Source organism: Heptranchias perlo, chromosome 35 (assembly GCF_035084215.1).
Source record: "Heptranchias perlo isolate sHepPer1 chromosome 35, sHepPer1.hap1, whole genome shotgun sequence".
Taxonomy (NCBI): Eukaryota; Metazoa; Chordata; class Chondrichthyes; order Hexanchiformes; family Hexanchidae; genus Heptranchias; species Heptranchias perlo.
In genome coordinates, this window is record NC_090359.1 from 5,930,639 (window position 1) to 5,950,344 (window position 19,706).

The 19,706-nt window shown below is 46.9% G+C and overlaps 8 non-coding genes across 8 annotated transcripts; all 8 read right to left on the bottom strand.

Moving 5' to 3' along the window:
* Positions 1–392: 392 nt before the first annotated feature.
* Positions 393–474, bottom strand: trnal-aag (transfer RNA leucine (anticodon AAG)). The gene has a single exon. It is a non-coding gene; the product is annotated as a tRNA-Leu (tRNA).
* Positions 475–2,099: 1,625 nt separating this feature from the next.
* trnal-aag (transfer RNA leucine (anticodon AAG)) lies at positions 2,100–2,181 on the bottom strand. Its single transcript has one exon. It is a non-coding gene; the product is annotated as a tRNA-Leu (tRNA).
* Positions 2,182–3,806: 1,625 nt separating this feature from the next.
* Positions 3,807–3,888, bottom strand: trnal-aag (transfer RNA leucine (anticodon AAG)). Its single transcript has one exon. It is a non-coding gene; the product is annotated as a tRNA-Leu (tRNA).
* A 1,626-nt stretch (positions 3,889–5,514) lies between these two features.
* trnal-cag (transfer RNA leucine (anticodon CAG)) lies at positions 5,515–5,596 on the bottom strand. The gene has a single exon. It is a non-coding gene; the product is annotated as a tRNA-Leu (tRNA).
* A 1,625-nt stretch (positions 5,597–7,221) lies between these two features.
* On the bottom strand, positions 7,222–7,303 carry trnal-aag (transfer RNA leucine (anticodon AAG)). Its single transcript has one exon. It is a non-coding gene; the product is annotated as a tRNA-Leu (tRNA).
* A 1,625-nt stretch (positions 7,304–8,928) lies between these two features.
* Positions 8,929–9,010, bottom strand: trnal-aag (transfer RNA leucine (anticodon AAG)). The gene has a single exon. It is a non-coding gene; the product is annotated as a tRNA-Leu (tRNA).
* A 3,333-nt stretch (positions 9,011–12,343) lies between these two features.
* Positions 12,344–12,425, bottom strand: trnal-aag (transfer RNA leucine (anticodon AAG)). The gene has a single exon. It is a non-coding gene; the product is annotated as a tRNA-Leu (tRNA).
* Positions 12,426–15,757: 3,332 nt separating this feature from the next.
* Positions 15,758–15,839, bottom strand: trnal-aag (transfer RNA leucine (anticodon AAG)). The gene has a single exon. It is a non-coding gene; the product is annotated as a tRNA-Leu (tRNA).
* Positions 15,840–19,706: the final 3,867 nt, after the last annotated feature.

A 19,706-nucleotide genomic window follows, 5' to 3' on the forward strand; every position in this document is an offset into this window, starting at 1 on the left:
TATTGGCTGTGGAAGGAAGAAAAAGTGGGGAAAACAGGCCAGTTTGAACTGTGGAGCATCAAGTACAGGCATGTGAGCGTGCTGGATTTGAAGGAATGGTTAGGTTTTTGCCAGCAACAAAAAATATTTCTTTTTTGTGCAAAAGATTGATTTCTTGCTGCATTGTATTAGTGTATGTGGTAGAGACCAAAAGAGGTAATCGAAACTATACTGTAGCTCGTATTCAAACCGAACAAACTGCGACCTCAACGCAGAGCATGGACGAGGATACGATCAAGGCGAAGCGCATCAGGTGGGGCAGTCATGCCCGAACAACAGCAATGTCCCGCCTGGTGATGCTTGGAAAAGAAGGATGTTTGGTGATGAGGAAAAAATAGCAAGCACTTTGACGCTGGCAACGGTGGGATTCGAACCCACGCCCCCGAAGAGACTGGAGCCTTAATCCAGCGCCTTAGACCGCTCGGCCGCGCTACCACCTGTCAAAGCTGTGCCTTCAGAATTTGATAACTGGTGATTGAAATGTGGTTTTCTTGCATTTTGACCTTTGAGTCGAGGATTTTCCATTGAACGAATCAAATAAATGGGCTTTCTGAGCAATATTCATGCGACGAGGTGGCCGAGTGTTTGAGGTGATGGATTCCTAATCCATTGTGCTCTGCACGCATGGTTTTGTATCTCATCCGCGCCATTATTGCATTTACCGTTTGATGTGTCGGTTCCTTCCTGAAATTCAACCAGAAGTCTTGGGCCTCGCTCCAATCCGAAGCCACGGTAGATCAATTTTGCATTGCTCGCTGATCTCTGCTCAAATCAGCAAGGAAAAATTGGAGCACGGAGGTGTTGCGAGTGTTAGATGTGAATAACGTGAAGTATCAAGAAAGTGCACAATGACGCCCCGGTAAAGCGAGTATCTGTCCACAGATAATACCTGACCTGCTGAGTGTTGCCAGCAGTTTCTGGATTTATTTTTGAGCTTTCACGATAGCCCTTTTCCTGACAACTTGAAACTTTACTCAAGGGCGCAGCTTCAAGCACAACTTTCTTGAGCTCTACTCACACACAACATCGCTCTTTACTTTCCGACACACTCGCTTTAAAATCTGGCTTATCCGCACACAGCTTCCTGCGCCACGAAAATCTGAACCACCTTTCGCTCTTGGCCTGCAATCGCTCCTTTTTCGCCACAGGCGCTCTTTACATTTATCCTCTACTCGATTCAATCCCATGTTTAAACAGAACTATTAAGATCAAGGCGGAACACTTCCGATCTTCCTGGGCTGCCCCAACTTGCCAAATGTGCACCTCTCAACCGCCACTCGCAGCTCTGTCGCGCTGCCCGTCGGTCACGCAACTCAACTGCTGAAAGAAAAAAATCCAAAAAGCATCAAAACAAAATCCAGTTCTTCAGTTACCATCACCTGGATCACAAGATTCGACAAGTAAAATTCGTGAACAATCGGGCGGCTGTCTTTCCAGAGGCCAGCCCTGCTTTCATCGTGTTTGTCTGTCGAGCGGTCACGCAGATCGAAATGTATCGACTGGTTTCAAGGCGCAAATGAACATTGGTGCGAATCGGACATCCGCCCAATAGAAACAGTGTTCGCAGCAGAACAAACTTCAAGGCGTGAGATCATGAAAGTGAATGCTGGAGTCGGCAATGCAGCAGGAATGTTTCCATGAAGTGGAAGGAAGAAAGGAAAGGCGGCATATTGGCTGTGGAAGGAAGAAAAAGTGGGGAAAACAGGCCGGTTTGAACTGTGGAGCATCAAGTACAGGCATGTGAGAGTGCTGGATTTGAAGGAATGGTTAGGTTTTTGTCAGCAACAAAAAATATTTCTTTTTTGTGCAAAAGATTGATTTCTTGCTGCATTCTATTGGTGTATGTGGTAGAGAACAAAAGAGGTAATCGAAACTATACTGTAGCTCGTATTCAAACCGAACAAACTGCGACCTCAACGCAGAGCATGGACGAGGATACGATCAAGGCGAAGCGCATCAGGTGGGGCAGTCATGCCCGAACAACAGCAATGTCCCGCCTGGTGATGCTTGGAAAAGAAGGATGTTTGGTGATGAGGAAAAAATAGCAAGCACTTTAACGCTGGCAACGGTGGGATTCGAACCCACGCCCCCGAAGAGACTGGAGCCTTAATCCAGCGCCTTAGACCGCTCGGCCACACTACCACCTGTCAAAGCTGTGCCTTCAGAATCTGATAACTGGTGATTGAAATGTGGTTTTCTTGCATTTTGACCTTTGAGTCGAAGATTTTCCATTGAACGAATCAAATAAATGGGCTTTCTGAGCAATATTCATGCGACGAGGTGGCCGAGTGTTTGAGGTGATGGATTCCTAATCCATTGTGCTCTGCACGCATGGTTTTGTATCTCATCCGCGCCATTATTGCATTTACCGTTTGATATGTCGGTTCCTTCCTGAAATTCAACCAGAAGTCTTGGGCCTCGCTCCAATCCGAAGCCACGGTAGATCAATTTTGCATTGCTCGCCGATCTCTGCTCAAATCAGCAAGGAAAAATTGGAGCACGTTTGTGTTGCGAGTGTTAGTTGTGAATAACGTGAAGTATCAAGAAAGTGCACAATGACGCCCCGGTAAAGCGAGTATCTGTCCACAGATAATACCTGACCTGCTGAGTGTTGCCAGCAGTTTCTGGATTTATTTTTGAGCTTTCACGATAGCCCTTTTCCTGACAACTTGAAACTTTACTCAAGGGCGCAGCTTCAAGCACAACTTTCTTGAGCTCTACTCACACACAACATCGCTCTTTACTTTCCGACACACTCGCTTTAAAATCTGGCTTATCCGCACACAGCTTCCTGCGCCACGAAAATCTGAACCACATTTCGCTCTTGGCCTGCAATCGCTCCTTTTTCGCCACAGGCGCTCTTTACATTTATCCTCTACTCGATTCAATCCCATGTTGAAACAGAACTATTAAGATCAAGGCGGAACACTTCCGATCTTCCTGGGCCGCCCCAACTTGCCAAATGTGCACCTCTCAACCGCCACTCGCAGCTCTGTCGCGCTGCCCGTCGGTCACGCAACTCAACTGCTGAAAGAAAAAAATCCAAAAAGCATCAAAACAAAATCCAGTTCTTCAGTTACCATCACCTGGATCACAAGATTCGACAAGTAAAATTCGTGAACAATCGGGCGGCTGTCTTTCCAGAGGCCAGCCCTGCTTTCATCGTGTTTGTCTGTCGAGCGGTCACGCAGATCGAAATGTATCGACTGGTTTCAAGGCGCAAATGAACATTGGTGCGAATCGGACATCAGCCCAATAGAAACAGTGTTCGCAGCAGAACAAACTTAAAGGCGTGAGATCATGAAAGTGAATGCTGGAGTCGGCAATGCAGCAGGAAAGTTTCCATGAAGTGGAAGGAAGAAAGGAAAGGCGGCATATTGGCTGTGGAAGGAAGAAGAAGTGGGGAAAACAGGCCATTTTGAACTGTGGAGCATCAAGTACAGTCATGTGAGAGTGCTGGATTTGAAGGAATGGTTAGGTTTTTGTCAGCAACAAAAAATATTTCTTTTTTGTGCAAAAGATTGATTTCTTGCTGCATTCTATTGGTGTATGTGGTAGAGAACAAAAGAGGTAATCGAAACTATACTGTAGCTCGTATTCAAACCGAACAAACTGCGACCTCAACGCAGAGCATGGACGAGGATACGATCAAGGCGAAGCGCATCAGGTGGGGCAGTCATGCCCGAACAACAGCAATGTCCCGCCTGGTGATGCTTGGAAAAGAAGGATGTTTGGTGATGAGGAAAAAATAGCAAGCACTTTAACGCTGGCAACGGTGGGATTCGAACCCACGCCCCCGAAGAGACTGGAGCCTTAATCCAGCGCCTTAGACCGCTCGGCCACGCTACCACCTGTCAAAGCTGTGCCTTCAGAATCTGATAACTGGTGATTGAAATGTGGTTTTCTTGCATTTTGACCTTTGAGTCGAGGATTTTCCATTGAACGAATCAAATAAATGGGCTTTCTGAGCAATATTCATGCGACGAGGTGGCCGAGTGTTTGAGGTGATGGATTCCTAATCCATTGTGCTCTGCACGCATGGTTTTGTATCTCATCCGCGCCATTATTGCATTTACCGTTTGATATGTCGGTTCCTTCCTGAAATTCAACCAGAAGTCTTGGGCCTCGCTCCAATCCGAAGCCACGGTAGATCAATTTTGCATTGCTCGCTGATCTCTGCTCAAATCAGCAAGGAAAAATTGGAGCACGGAGGTGTTGCGAGTGTTAGATGTGAATAACGTGAAGTATCAAGAAAGTGCACAATGACGCCCCGGTAAAGCGAGTATCTGTCCACAGATAATACCTGACCTGCTGAGTGTTGCCAGCAGTTTCTGGATTTATTTTTGAGCTTTCACGATAGCCCTTTTCCTGACAACTTGAAACTTTACTCAAGGGCGCAGCTTCAAGCACAACTTTCTTGAGCTCTACTCACACACAACATCGCTCTTTACTTTCCGACACACTCGCTTTAAAATCTGGCTTATCCGCACACAGCTTCCTGCGCCACGAAAATCTGAACCACCTTTCGCTCTTGGCCTGCAATCGCTCCTTTTTCGCCACAGGCGCTCTTTACATTTATCCTCTACTCGATTCAATCCCATGTTGAAACAGAACTATTAAGATCAAGGCGGAACACTTCCGATCTTCCTGGGCCGCCCCAACTTGCCAAATGTGCACCTCTCAACCGCCACTCGCAGCTCTGTCGCGCTGCCCGTCGGTCACGCAACTCAACTGCTGAAAGAAAAAAATCCAAAAAGCATCAAAACAAAATCCAGTTCTTCAGTTACCATCACCTGGATCACAAGATTCGACAAGTAAAATTCGTGAACAATCGGGCGGCTGTCTTTCCAGAGGCCAGCACTGCGTTCATCGTGTTTGTCTGTCGAGCGGTCACGCAGATCGAAATGTATCGACTGGTTTCAAGGCGCAAATGAACATTGGTGCGAATCGGACATCTGCCCAATAGAAACAGTGGTCGCAGCAGAAAAAACTTGAAGGCGTGAGATCATGAAAGTGAATGCTGGAGTCGGCAATGCCGCAGGAAAGTTTCCATGAAGTGGAAGGAAGAAAGGAAAGGCGGCATATTGGCTGTGGAAGGAAGAAAAAGTGGGGAAAACAGGCCAGTTTGAACTGTGGAGCATCAAGTACAGGCATGTGAGCGTGCTGGATTTGAAGGAATGGTTAGGTTTTTGCCAGCAACAAAAAATATTTCTTTTTTGTGCAAAAGATTGATTTCTTGCTGCATTCTATTAGTGTATGTGGTAGAGAACAAAAGAGGTAATCGAAACTATACTGTAGCTCGTATTCAAACCGAACAAACTGCGACCTCAACGCAGAGCATGGACGAGGATACGATCAAGGCGAAGCGCATCAGGTGGGGCAGTCATGCCCGAACAACAGCAATGTCGCGCCCGGTGCTGCTTGGAAAAGAAGGATGTTTGGTGATGAGGAAAAAATAGCAAGCACTTTACACGCTGGCAGCGGTGGGATTCGAACCCACGCCCCCGAAGAGACTGGAGCCTGAATGCAGCGCCTAAGACCGCTCGGCCACGCTACCACCTGTCAAAGCTCTGCCTTCAGAATCTGATAACTGGTGATTGAAATGTGGTTTTCTTGCATTTTGACCTTTGAGTCGAGGATTTTCCATTGAACGAATCAAATAAATGGGCTTTCTGAGCAATATTCATGCGACGAGGTGGCCGAGTGTTTGAGGTGATGGATTCCTAATCCATTGTGCTCTGCACGCATGGTTTTGTATCTCATCCGCGCCATTATTGCATTTACCGTTTGATATGTCGGTTCCTTCCTGAAATTCAACCAGAAGTCTTGGGCCTCGCTCCAATCCGAAGCCACGGTGGATGAATTTTGCATTGCTCGCTGATCTCTGCTCAAATCAGCAAGGAAAAATTGGAGCACGAAGGTGTTGCGAGTGTTAGATGTGAATAACGTGAAGTATCAATAAAGTGCACAATGACGCCCCGGTAAAGCGAGTATCTGTCCACAGATAATACCTGACCTGCTGAGTGTTGCCAGCAGTTTCTGGATTTATTTTTGAGCTTTCACGATAGCCCTTTTCCTGACAACTTGAAACTTTACTCAAGGGCGCAGCTTCAAGCACAACATTCTTGAGCTCTACTCACACACAACATCGCTCTTTACTTTCCGACACACTCGCTTTAAAATCTGGCTTATCCGCACACAGCTTCCTGCGCCACGAAAATCTGAACCACCTTTCGCTCTTGGCCTGCAAGCGCTCCTTTTTCGCCACAGGCGCTCTTTACATTTATCCTCTACTCGATTCAATCCCATGTTTAAACAGAACTATTAAGATCAAGGCGGAACACTTCCGATCTTCCTGGGCTGCCCCAACTTGCCAAATGTGCACCTCTCAACCGCCACTCGCAGCTCTGTCGCGCTGCCCGTCGGTCACGCAACTCAACTGCTGAAAGAAAAAAATCCAAAAAGCATCAAAACAAAATCCAGTTCTTCAGTTACCATCACCTGGATCACAAGATTCGACAAGTAAAATTCGTGAACAATCGGGCGGCTGTCTTTCCAGAGGCCAGCCCTGCTTTCATCGTGTTTGTCTGTCGAGCGGTCACGCAGATCGAAATGTATCGACTGGTATCAAGGCGCAAATGAACATTGGTGCGAATCGGACATCTGCCCAATAGAAACAGTGGTCGCAGCAGAACAAACTTGAAGGCGTGCGATCATGAAAGTGAATGCTGGAGTCGGCAATGCCGCAGGAAAGTTTCCATGAAGTGGAAGGAAGAAAGGAAAGGCGGCATATTGGCTGTGGAAGGAAGAAAAAGTGGGGAAAACAGGCCAGTTTGAACTGTGGAGCATCAAGTACAGGCATGTGAGCGTGCTGGATTTGAAGGAATGGTTAGGTTTTTGCCAGCAACAAAAAATATTTCTTTTTTGTGCAAAAGATTGATTTCTTGCTGCATTCTATTGGTGTATGTGGTAGAGAACAAAAGAGGTAATCGAAACTATACTGTAGCTCGTATTCAAACCGAACAAACTGCGACCTCAACGCAGAGCATGGACGAGGATACGATCAAGGCGAAGCGCATCAGGTGGGGCAGTCATGCCCGAACAACAGCAATGTCCCGCCTGGTGATGCTTGGAAAAGAAGGATGTTTGGTGATGAGGAAAAAATAGCAAGCACTTTGACGCTGGCAACGGTGGGATTCGAACCCACGCCCCCGAAGAGACTGGAGCCTTAATCCAGCGCCTTAGACCGCTCGGCCACGCTACCACCTGTCAAAGCTGTGCCTTCAGAATTTGATAACTGGTGATTGAAATGTGGTTTTCTTGCATTTTGACCTTTGAGTCGAGGATTTTCCATTGAACGAATCAAATAAATGGGCTTTCTGAGCAATATTCATGCGACGAGGTGGCCGAGTGTTTGAGGTGATGGATTCCTAATCCATTGTGCTCTGCACGCATGGTTTTGTATCTCATCCGCGCCATTATTGCATTTACCGTTTGATATGTCGGTTCCTTCCTGAAATTCAACCAGAAGTCTTGGGCCTCGCTCCAATCCGAAGCCACGGTGGATGAATTTTGCATTGCTCGCTGATCTCTGCTCAAATCAGCAAGGAAAAATTGGTGCACGGAGGTGTTGCGAGTGTTAGATGTGAATAACGTGAAGTATCAATAAAGTGCACAATGACGCCCCGGTGAAGCGAGTATCTGTCCACAGATAATACCTGACCTGCTGAGTGTTGCCAGCAGTTTCTGGATTTATTTTTGAGCTTTCACGATAGCCCTTTTCCTGACAACTTGAAACTTTACTCAAGGGCGCAGCTTCAAGCACAACTTTCTTGAGCTCTACTCACACACAACATCGCTCTTTACTTTCCGACACACTCGCTTTAAAATCTGGCTTATCCGCACACAGCTTCCTGCGCCACGAAAATCTGAACCACCTTTCGCTCTTGGCCTGCAATCGCTCCTTTTTCGCCACAGGCGCTCTTTACATTTATCCTCTACTCGATTCAATCCCATGTTTAAACAGAACTATTAAGATCAAGGCGGAACACTTCCGATCTTCCTGGGCTGCCCCAACTTGCCAAATGTGCACCTCTCAACCGCCACTCGCAGCTCTGTCGCGCTGCCCGTCGGTCACGCAACTCAACTGCTGAAAGAAAAAAATCCAAAAAGCATCAAAACAAAATCCAGTTCTTCAGTTACCATCACCTGGATCACAAGATTCGACAAGTAAAATTCGTGAACAATCGGGCGGCTGTCTTTCCAGAGGCCAGCCCTGCTTTCATCGTGTTTGTCTGTCGAGCGGTCACGCAGATCGAAATGTATCGACTGGTTTCAAGGCGCAAATGAACATTGGTGCGAATCGGACATCTGCCCAATAGAAACAGTGGTCGCAGCAGAACAAACTTGAAGGCGTGAGATCATGAAAGTGAATGCTGGAGTCGGCAATGCCGCAGGAAAGTTTCCATGAAGTGGAAGGAAGAAAGGAAAGGCGGCATATTGGCTGTGGAAGGAAGAAAAAGTGGGGAAAACAGGCCAGTTTGAACTGTGGAGCATCAAGTACAGGCATGTGAGCGTGCTGGATTTGAAGGAATGGTTAGGTTTTTGCCAGCAACAAAAAATATTTCTTTTTTGTGCAAAAGATTGATTTCTTGCTGCATTCTATTGGTGTATGTGGTAGAGAACAAAAGAGGTAATCGAAACTATACTGTAGCTCGTATTCAAACCGAACAAACTGCGACCTCAACGCAGAGCATGGACGAGGATACGATCAAGGCGAAGCGCATCAGGTGGGGCAGTCATGCCCGAACAACAGCAATGTCCCGCCTGGTGATGCTTGGAAAAGAAGGATGTTTGGTGATGAGGAAAAAATAGCAAGCACTTTGACGCTGGCAACGGTGGGATTCGAACCCACGCCCCCGAAGAGACTGGAGCCTTAATCCAGCGCCTTAGACCGCTCGGCCACGCTACCACCTGTCAAAGCTGTGCCTTCAGAATTTGATAACTGGTGATTGAAATGTGGTTTTCTTGCATTTTGACCTTTGAGTCGAGGATTTTCCATTGAACGAATCAAATAAATGGGCTTTCTGAGCAATATTCATGCGACGAGGTGGCCGAGTGTTTGAGGTGATGGATTCCTAATCCATTGTGCTCTGCACGCATGGTTTTGTATCTCATCCGCGCCATTATTGCATTTACCGTTTGATATGTCGGTTCCTTCCTGAAATTCAACCAGAAGTCTTGGGCCTCGCTCCAATCCGAAGCCACGGTGGATGAATTTTGCATTGCTCGCTGATCTCTGCTCAAATCAGCAAGGAAAAATTGGTGCACGGAGGTGTTGCGAGTGTTAGATGTGAATAACGTGAAGTATCAATAAAGTGCACAATGACGCCCCGGTAAAGCGAGTATCTGTCCACAGATAATACCTGACCTGCTGAGTGTTGCCAGCAGTTTCTGGATTTATTTTTGAGCTTTCACGATAGCCCTTTTCCTGACAACTTGAAACTTTACTCAAGGGCGCAGCTTCAAGCACAACTTTCTTGAGCTCTACTCACACACAACATCGCTCTTTACTTTCCGACACACTCGCTTTAAAATCTGGCTTATCCGCACACAGCTTCCTGCGCCACGAAAATCTGAACCACCTTTCGCTCTTGGCCTGCAATCGCTCCTTTTTCGCCACAGGCGCTCTTTACATTTATCCTCTACTCGATTCAATCCCATGTTTAAACAGAACTATTAAGATCAAGGCGGAACACTTCCGATCTTCCTGGGCTGCCCCAACTTGCCAAATGTGCACCTCTCAACCGCCACTCGCAGCTCTGTCGCGCTGCCCGTCGGTCACGCAACTCAACTGCTGAAAGAAAAAAATCCAAAAAGCATCAAAACAAAATCCAGTTCTTCAGTTACCATCACCTGGATCACAAGATTCGACAAGTAAAATTCGTGAACAATCGGGCGGCTGTCTTTCCAGAGGCCAGCCCTGCTTTCATCGTGTTTGTCTGTCGAGCGGTCACGCAGATCGAAATGTATCGACTGGTTTCAAGGCGCAAATGAACATTGGTGCGAATCGGACATCCGCCCAATAGAAACAGTGTTCGCAGCAGAACAAACTTAAAGGCGTGAGATCATGAAAGTGAATGCTGGAGTCGGCAATGCCGCAGGAATGTTTCCATGAAGTGGAAGGAAGAAAGGAAAGGCGGCATATTGGCTGTGGAAGGAAGAAGAAGTGGGGAAAACAGGCCAGTTTGAACTGTGGAGCATCAAGTACAGGCATGTGAGAGTGCTGGATTTGAAGGAATGGTTAGGTTTTTGCCAGCAACAAAAAATATTTCTTTTTTGTGCAAAAGATTGATTTCTTGCTGCATTCTATTGGTGTATGTGGTAGAGAACAAAAGAGGTAATCGAAACTATACTGTAGCTCGTATTCAAACCGAACAAACTGCGACCTCAACGCAGAGCATGGACGAGGATACGATCAAGGCGAAGCGCATCAGGTGGGGCAGTCATGCCCGAACAACAGCAATGTCCCGCCTGGTGATGCTTGGAAAAGAAGGATGTTTGGTGATGAGGAAAAAATAGCAAGCACTTTACACGCTGGCAGCGGTGGGATTCGAACCCACGCCCCCGAAGAGACTGGAGCCTGAATGCAGCGCCTAAGACCGCTCGGCCACGCTAACACCTGTCAAAGCTCTGCCTTCAGAATCTGATAACTGGTGATTGAAATGTGGTTTTCTTGCATTTTGACCTTTGAGTCGAGGATTTTCCATTGAACGAATCAAATAAATGGGCTTTCTGAGCAATATTCATGCGACGAGGTGGCCGAGTGTTTGAGGTGATGGATTCCTAATCCATTGTGCTCTGCACGCATGGTTTTGTATCTCATCCGCGCCATTATTGCATTTACCGTTTGATATGTCGGTTCCTTCCTGAAATTCAACCAGAAGTCTTGGGCCTCGCTCCAATCCGAAGCCACGGTAGATCAATTTTGCATTGCTCGCTGATCTCTGCTCAAATCAGCAAGGAAAAATTGGAGCACGGAGGTGTTGCGAGTGTTAGATGTGAATAACGTGAAGTATCAAGAAAGTGCACAATGACGCCCCGGTAAAGCGAGTATCTGTCCACAGATAATACCTGACCTGCTGAGTGTTGCCAGCAGTTTCTGGATTTATTTTTGAGCTTTCACGATAGCCCTTTTCCTGACAACTTGAAACTTTACTCAAGGGCGCAGCTTCAAGCACAACTTTCTTGAGCTCTACTCACACACAACATCGCTCTTTACTTTCCGACACACTCGCTTTAAAATCTGGCTTATCCGCACACAGCTTCCTGCGCCACGAAAATCTGAACCACCTTTCGCTCTTGGCCTGCAATCGCTCCTTTTTCGCCACAGGCGCTCTTTACATTTATCCTCTACTCGATTCAATCCCATGTTTAAACAGAACTATTAAGATCAAGGCGGAACACTTCCGATCTTCCTGGGCTGCCCCAACTTGCCAAATGTGCACCTCTCAACCGCCACTCGCAGCTCTGTCGCGCTGCCCGTCGGTCACGCAACTCAACTGCTGAAAGAAAAAAATCCAAAAAGCATCAAAACAAAATCCAGTTCTTCAGTTACCATCACCTGGATCACAAGATTCGACAAGTAAAATTCGTGAACAATCGGGCGGCTGTCTTTCCAGAGGCCAGCCCTGCTTTCATCGTGTTTGTCTGTCGAGCGGTCACGCAGATCGAAATGTATCGACTGGTTTCAAGGCGCAAATGAACATTGGTGCGAATCGGACATCTGCCCAATAGAAACAGTGGTCGCAGCAGAACAAACTTAAAGGCGTGAGATCATGAAAGTGAATGCTGGAGTCGGCAATGCAGCAGGAATGTTTCCATGAAGTGGAAGGAAGAAAGGAAAGGCGGCATATTGGCTGTGGAAGGAAGAAGAAGTGGGGAAAACAGGCCAGTTTGAACTGTGGAGCATCAAGTACAGGCATGTGAGAGTGCTGGATTTGAAGGAATGGTTAGGTTTTTGTCAGCAACAAAAAATATTTCTTTTTTGTGCAAAAGATTGATTTCTTGCTGCATTCTATTGGTGTATGTGGTAGAGAACAAAAGAGGTAATCGAAACTATACTGTAGCTCGTATTCAAACCGAACAAACTGCGACCTCAACGCAGAGCATGGACGAGGATACGATCAAGGCGAAGCGCATCAGGTGGGGCAGTCATGCCCGAACAACAGCAATGTCCCGCCTGGTGATGCTTGGAAAAGAAGGATGTTTGGTGATGAGGAAAAAATAGCAAGCACTTTGACGCTGGCAACGGTGGGATTCGAACCCACGCCCCCGAAGAGACTGGAGCCTTAATCCAGCGCCTTAGACCGCTCGGCCACGCTACCACCTGTCAAAGCTGTGCCTTCAGAATTTGATAACTGGTGATTGAAATGTGGTTTTCTTGCATTTTGACCTTTGAGTCGAGGATTTTCCATTGAACGAATCAAATAAATGGGCTTTCTGAGCAATATTCATGCGACGAGGTGGCCGAGTGTTTGAGGTGATGGATTCCTAATCCATTGTGCTCTGCACGCATGGTTTTGTATCTCATCCGCGCCATTATTGCATTTACCGTTTGATATGTCGGTTCCTTCCTGAAATTCAACCAGAAGTCTTGGGCCTCGCTCCAATCCGAAGCCACGGTGGATGAATTTTGCATTGCTCGCTGATCTCTGCTCAAATCAGCAAGGAAAAATTGGTGCACGGAGGTGTTGCGAGTGTTAGATGTGAATAACGTGAAGTATCAATAAAGTGCACAATGACGCCCCGGTAAAGCGAGTATCTGTCCACAGATAATACCTGACCTGCTGAGTGTTGCCAGCAGTTTCTGGATTTATTTTTGAGCTTTCACGATAGCCCTTTTCCTGACAACTTGAAACTTTACTCAAGGGCGCAGCTTCAAGCACAACTTTCTTGAGCTCTACTCACACACAACATCGCTCTTTACTTTCCGACACACTCGCTTTAAAATCTGGCTTATCCGCACACAGCTTCCTGCGCCACGAAAATCTGAACCACCTTTCGCTCTTGGCCTGCAATCGCTCCTTTTTCGCCACAGGCGCTCTTTACATTTATCCTCTACTCGATTCAATCCCATGTTTAAACAGAACTATTAAGATCAAGGCGGAACACTTCCGATCTTCCTGGGCTGCCCCAACTTGCTAAATGTGCACCTCTCATCGCCACTCGCAGCTCTGTAGCGCTGCCCGTCGGTCACGCAACTCAACTGCTGAAAGAAAAAAATCCAAAAAGCATCAAAACAAAATCCAGTTCTTCAGTTACCATCACCTGGATCACAAGATTCGACAAGTAAAATTCGTGAACAATCGGGCGGCTGTCTTTCCAGAGGCCAGCCCTGCTTTCATCGTGTTTGTCTGTCGAGCGGTCACGCAGATCGAAATGTATCGACTGGTTTCAAGGCGCAAATGAACATTGGTGCGAATCGGACATCCGCCCAATAGAAACAGTGTTCGCAGCAGAACAAACTTAAAGGCGTGAGATCATGAAAGTGAATGCTGGAGTCGGCAATGCAGCAGGAATGTTTCCATGAAGTGGAAGGAAGAAAGGAAAGGCGGCATATTGGCTGTGGAAGGAAGAAGAAGTGGGGAAAACAGGCCAGTTTGAACTGTGGAGCATCAAGTACAGGCATGTGAGAGTGCTGGATTTGAAGGAATGGTTAGGTTTTTGTCAGCAACAAAAAATATTTCTTTTTTGTGCAAAAGATTGATTTCTTGCTGCATTCTATTGGTGTATGTGGTAGAGAACAAAAGAGGTAATCGAAACTATACTGTAGCTCATATTCAAACCGAACAAACTGCGACCTCAACGCAGAGCATGGACGAGGATACGATCAAGGCGAAGCGCATCAGGTGGGGCAGTCATGCCCGAACAACAGCAATGTCGCGCCCGGTGCTGCTTGGAAAAGAAGGATGTTTGGTGATGAGGAAAAAATAGCAAGCACTTTACACGCTGGCAGCGGTGGGATTCGAACCCACGCCCCCGAAGAGACTGGAGCCTGAATGCAGCGCCTAAGACCGCTCGGCCACGCTAACACCTGTCAAAGCTCTGCCTTCAGAATCTGATAACTGGTGATTGAAATGTGGTTTTCTTGCATTTTGACCTTTGAGTCGAGGATTTTCCATTGAACGAATCAAATAAATGGGCTTTCTGAGCAATATTCATGCGACGAGGTGGCCGAGTGTTTGAGGTGATGGATTCCTAATCCATTGTGCTCTGCACGCATGGTTTTGTATCTCATCCGCGCCATTATTGCATTTACCGTTTGATATGTCGGTTCCTTCCTGAAATTCAACCAGAAGTCTTGGGCCTCGCTCCAATCCGAAGCCACGGTGGATGAATTTTGCATTGCTCGCTGATCTCTGCTCAAATCAGCAAGGAAAAATTGGTGCACGGAGGTGTTGCGAGTGTTAGATGTGAATAACGTGAAGTATCAATAAAGTGCACAATGACGCCCCGGTAAAGCGAGTATCTGTCCACAGATAATACCTGACCTGCTGAGTGTTGCCAGCAGTTTCTGGATTTATTTTTGAGCTTTCACGATAGCCCTTTTCCTGACAACTTGAAACTTTACTCAAGGGCGCAGCTTCAAGCACAACTTTCTTGAGCTCTACTCACACACAACATCGCTCTTTACTTTCCTACACACTCGCTTTAAAATCTGGCTTATCCGCACACAGCTTCCTGCGCCACGAAAATCTGAACCACCTTTCGCTCTTGGCCTGCAATCGCTCCTTTTTCGCCACAGGCGCTCTTTACATTTATCCTCTACTCGATTCAATCCCATGTTTAAACAGAACTATTAAGATCAAGGCGGAACACTTCCGATCTTCCTGGGCTGCCCCAACTTGCCAAATGTGCACCTCTCAACCGCCACTCGCAGCTCTGTCGCGCTGCCCGTCGGTCACGCAACTCAACTGCTGAAAGAAAAAAATCCAAAAAGCATCAAAACAAAATCCAGTTCTTCAGTTACCATCACCTGGATCACAAGATTCGACAAGTAAAATTCGTGAACAATCGGGCGGCTGTCTTTCCAGAGGCCAGCCCTGCTTTCATCGTGTTTGTCTGTCGAGCGGTCACGCAGATCGAAATGTATCGACTGGTTTCAAGGCGCAAATGAACATTGGTGCGAATCGGACATCCGCCCAATAGAAACAGTGTTCGCAGCAGAACAAACTTAAAGGCGTGAGATCATGAAAGTGAATGCTGGAGTCGGCAATGCCGCAGGAAAGTTTCCATGAAGTGGAAGGAAGAAAGGAAAGGCGGCATATTGGCTGTGGAAGGAAGAAAAAGTGGGGAAAACAGGCCAGTTTGAACTGTGGAGCATCAAGTACAGGCATGTGAGCGTGCTGGATTTGAAGGAATGGTTAGGTTTTTGCCAGCAACAAAAAATATTTCTTTTTTGTGCAAAAGATTGATTTCTTGCTGCATTCTATTGGTGTATGTGGTAGAGAACAAAAGAGGTAATCGAAACTATACTGTAGCTCGTATTCAAACCGAACAAACTGCGACCTCAACGCAGAGCATGGACGAGGATACGATCAAGGCGAAGCGCATCAGGTGGGGCAGTCATGCCCGAACAACAGCAATGTCCCGCCTGGTGATGCTTGGAAAAGAAGGATGTTTGGTGATGAGGAAAAAATAGCAAGCACTTTGACGCTGGCAACGGTGGGATTCGAACCCACGCCCCCGAAGAGACTGGAGCCTTAATCCAGCGCCTTAGACCGCTCGGCCACGCTACCACCTGTCAAAGCTGTGCCTTCAGAATTTGATAACTGGTGATTGAAATGTGGTTTTCTTGCATTTTGACCTTTGAGTCGAGGATTTTCCATTGAACGAATCAAATAAATGGGCTTTCTGAGCAATATTCATGCGACGAGGTGGCCGAGTGTTTGAGGTGATGGATTCCTAATCCATTGTGCTCTGCACGCATGGTTTTGTATCTCATCCGCGCCATTATTGCATTTACCGTTTGATATGTCGGTTCCTTCCTGAAATTCAACCAGAAGTCTTGGGCCTCGCTCCAATCCGAAGCCACGGTGGATGAATTTTGCATTGCTCGCTGATCTCTGCTCAAATCAGCAAGGAAAAATTGGTGCACGGAGGTGTTGCGAGTGTTAGATGTGAATAACGTGAAGTATCAATAAAGTGCACAATGACGCCCCGGTAAAGCGAGTATCTGTCCACAGATAATACCTGACCTGCTGAGTGTTGCCAGCAGTTTCTGGATTTATTTTTGAGCTTTCACGATAGCCCTTTTCCTGACAACTTGAAACTTTACTCAAGGGCGCAGCTTCAAGCACAACTTTCTTGAGCTCTACTCACACACAACATCGCTCTTTACTTTCCGACACACTCGCTTTAAAATCTGGCTTATCCGCACACAGCTTCCTGCGCCACGAAAATCTGAACCACCTTTCGCTCTTGGCCTGCAATCGCTCCTTTTTCGCCACAGGCGCTCTTTACATTTATCCTCTACTCGATTCAATCCCATGTTTAAACAGAACTATTAAGATCAAGGCGGAACACTTCCGATCTTCCTGGGCTGCCCCAACTTGCTAAATGTGCACCTCTCATCGCCACTCGCAGCTCTGTCGCGCTGCCCGTCGGTCACGCAACTCAACTGCTGAAAGAAAAAAATCCAAAAAGCATCAAAACAAAATCCAGTTCTTCAGTTACCATCACCTGGATCACAAGATTCGACAAGTAAAATTCGTGAACAATCGGGCGGCTGTCTTTCCAGAGGCCAGCCCTGCTTTCATCGTGTTTGTCTGTCGAGCGGTCACGCAGATCGAAATGTATCGACTGGTTTCAAGGCGCAAATGAACATTGGTGCGAATCGGACATCCGCCCAATAGAAACAGTGTTCGCAGCAGAACAAACTTAAAGGCGTGAGATCATGAAAGTGAATGCTGGAGTCGGCAATGCAGCAGGAATGTTTCCATGAAGTGGAAGGAAGAAAGGAAAGGCGGCATATTGGCTGTGGAAGGAAGAAGAAGTGGGGAAAACAGGCCAGTTTGAACTGTGGAGCATCAAGTACAGGCATGTGAGAGTGCTGGATTTGAAGGAATGGTTAGGTTTTTGTCAGCAACAAAAAATATTTCTTTTTTGTGCAAAAGATTGATTTCTTGCTGCATTCTATTGGTGTATGTGGTAGAGAACAAAAGAGGTAATCGAAACTATACTGTAGCTCATATTCAAACCGAACAAACTGCGACCTCAACGCAGAGCATGGACGAGGATACGATCAAGGCGAAGCGCATCAGGTGGGGCAGTCATGCCCGAACAACAGCAATGTCGCGCCCGGTGCTGCTTGGAAAAGAAGGATGTTTGGTGATGAGGAAAAAATAGCAAGCACTTTACACGCTGGCAGCGGTGGGATTCGAACCCACGCCCCCGAAGAGACTGGAGCCTGAATGCAGCGCCTAAGACCGCTCGGCCACGCTAACACCTGTCAAAGCTCTGCCTTCAGAATCTGATAACTGGTGATTGAAATGTGGTTTTCTTGCATTTTGACCTTTGAGTCGAGGATTTTCCATTGAACGAATCAAATAAATGGGCTTTCTGAGCAATATTCATGCGACGAGGTGGCCGAGTGTTTGAGGTGATGGATTCCTAATCCATTGTGCTCTGCACGCATGGTTTTGTATCTCATCCGCGCCATTATTGCATTTACCGTTTGATATGTCGGTTCCTTCCTGAAATTCAACCAGAAGTCTTGGGCCTCGCTCCAATCCGAAGCCACGGTGGATGAATTTTGCATTGCTCGCTGATCTCTGCTCAAATCAGCAAGGAAAAATTGGAGCACGGAGGTGTTGCGAGTGTTAGATGTGAATAACGTGAAGTATCAAGAAAGTGCACAATGACGCCCCGGTAAAGCGAGTATCTGTCCACAGATAATACCTGACCTGCTGAGTGTTGCCAGCAGTTTCTGGATTTATTTTTGAGCTTTCACGATAGCCCTTTTCCTGACAACTTGAAACTTTACTCAAGGGCGCAGCTTCAAGCACAACTTTCTTGAGCTCTACTCACACACAACATCGCTCTTTACTTTCCGACACACTCGCTTTAAAATCTGGCTTATCCGCACACAGCTTCCTGCGCCACGAAAATCTGAACCACCTTTCGCTCTTGGCCTGCAATCGCTCCTTTTTCGCCACAGGCGCTCTTTACATTTATCCTCTACTCGATTCAATCCCATGTTTAAACAGAACTATTAAGATCAAGGCGGAACACTTCCGATCTTCCTGGGCTGCCCCAACTTGCTAAATGTGCACCTCTCATCGCCACTCGCAGCTCTGTCGCGCTGCCCGTCGGTCACGCAACTCAACTGCTGAAAGAAAAAAATCCAAAAAGCATCAAAACAAAATCCAGTTCTTCAGTTACCATCACCTGGATCACAAGATTCGACAAGTAAAATTCGTGAACAATCGGGCGGCTGTCTTTCCAGAGGCCAGCCCTGCTTTCATCGTGTTTGTCTGTCGAGCGGTCACGCAGATCGAAATGTATCGACTGGTTTCAAGGCGCAAATGAACATTGGTGCGAATCGGACATCCGCCCAATAGAAACAGTGTTCGCAGCAGAACAAACTTAAAGGCGTGAGATCATGAAAGTGAATGCTGGAGTCGGCAATGCAGCAGGAATGTTTCCATGAAGTGGAAGGAAGAAAGGAAAGGCGGCATATTGGCTGTGGAAGGAAGAAGAAGTGGGGAAAACAGGCCAGTTTGAACTGTGGAGCATCAAGTACAGGCATGTGAGAGTGCTGGATTTGAAGGAATGGTTAGGTTTTTGTCAGCAACAAAAAATATTTCTTTTTTGTGCAAAAGATTGATTTCTTGCTGCATTCTATTGGTGTATGTGGTAGAGAACAAAAGAGGTAATCGAAACTATACTGTAGCTCATATTCAAACCGAACAAACTGCGACCTCAACGCAGAGCATGGACGAGGATACGATCAAGGCGAAGCGCATCAGGTGGGGCAGTCATGCCCGAACAACAGCAATGTCGCGCCCGGTGCTGCTTGGAAAAGAAGGATGTTTGGTGATGAGGAAAAAATAGCAAGCACTTTACACGCTGGCAGCGGTGGGATTCGAACCCACGCCCCCGAAGAGACTGGAGCCTGAATGCAGCGCCTAAGACCGCTCGGCCACGCTAACACCTGTCAAAGCTCTGCCTTCAGAATCTGATAACTGGTGATTGAAATGTGGTTTTCTTGCATTTTGACCTTTGAGTCGAGGATTTTCCATTGAACGAATCAAATAAATGGGCTTTCTGAGCAATATTCATGCGACGAGGTGGCCGAGTGTTTGAGGTGATGGATTCCTAATCCATTGTGCTCTGCACGCATGGTTTTGTATCTCATCCGCGCCATTATTGCATTTACCGTTTGATATGTCGGTTCCTTCCTGAAATTCAACCAGAAGTCTTGGGCCTCGCTCCAATCCGAAGCCACGGTGGATGAATTTTGCATTGCTCGCTGATCTCTGCTCAAATCAGCAAGGAAAAATTGGAGCACGGAGGTGTTGCGAGTGTTAGATGTGAATAACGTGAAGTATCAAGAAAGTGCACAATGACGCCCCGGTAAAGCGAGTATCTGTCCACAGATAATA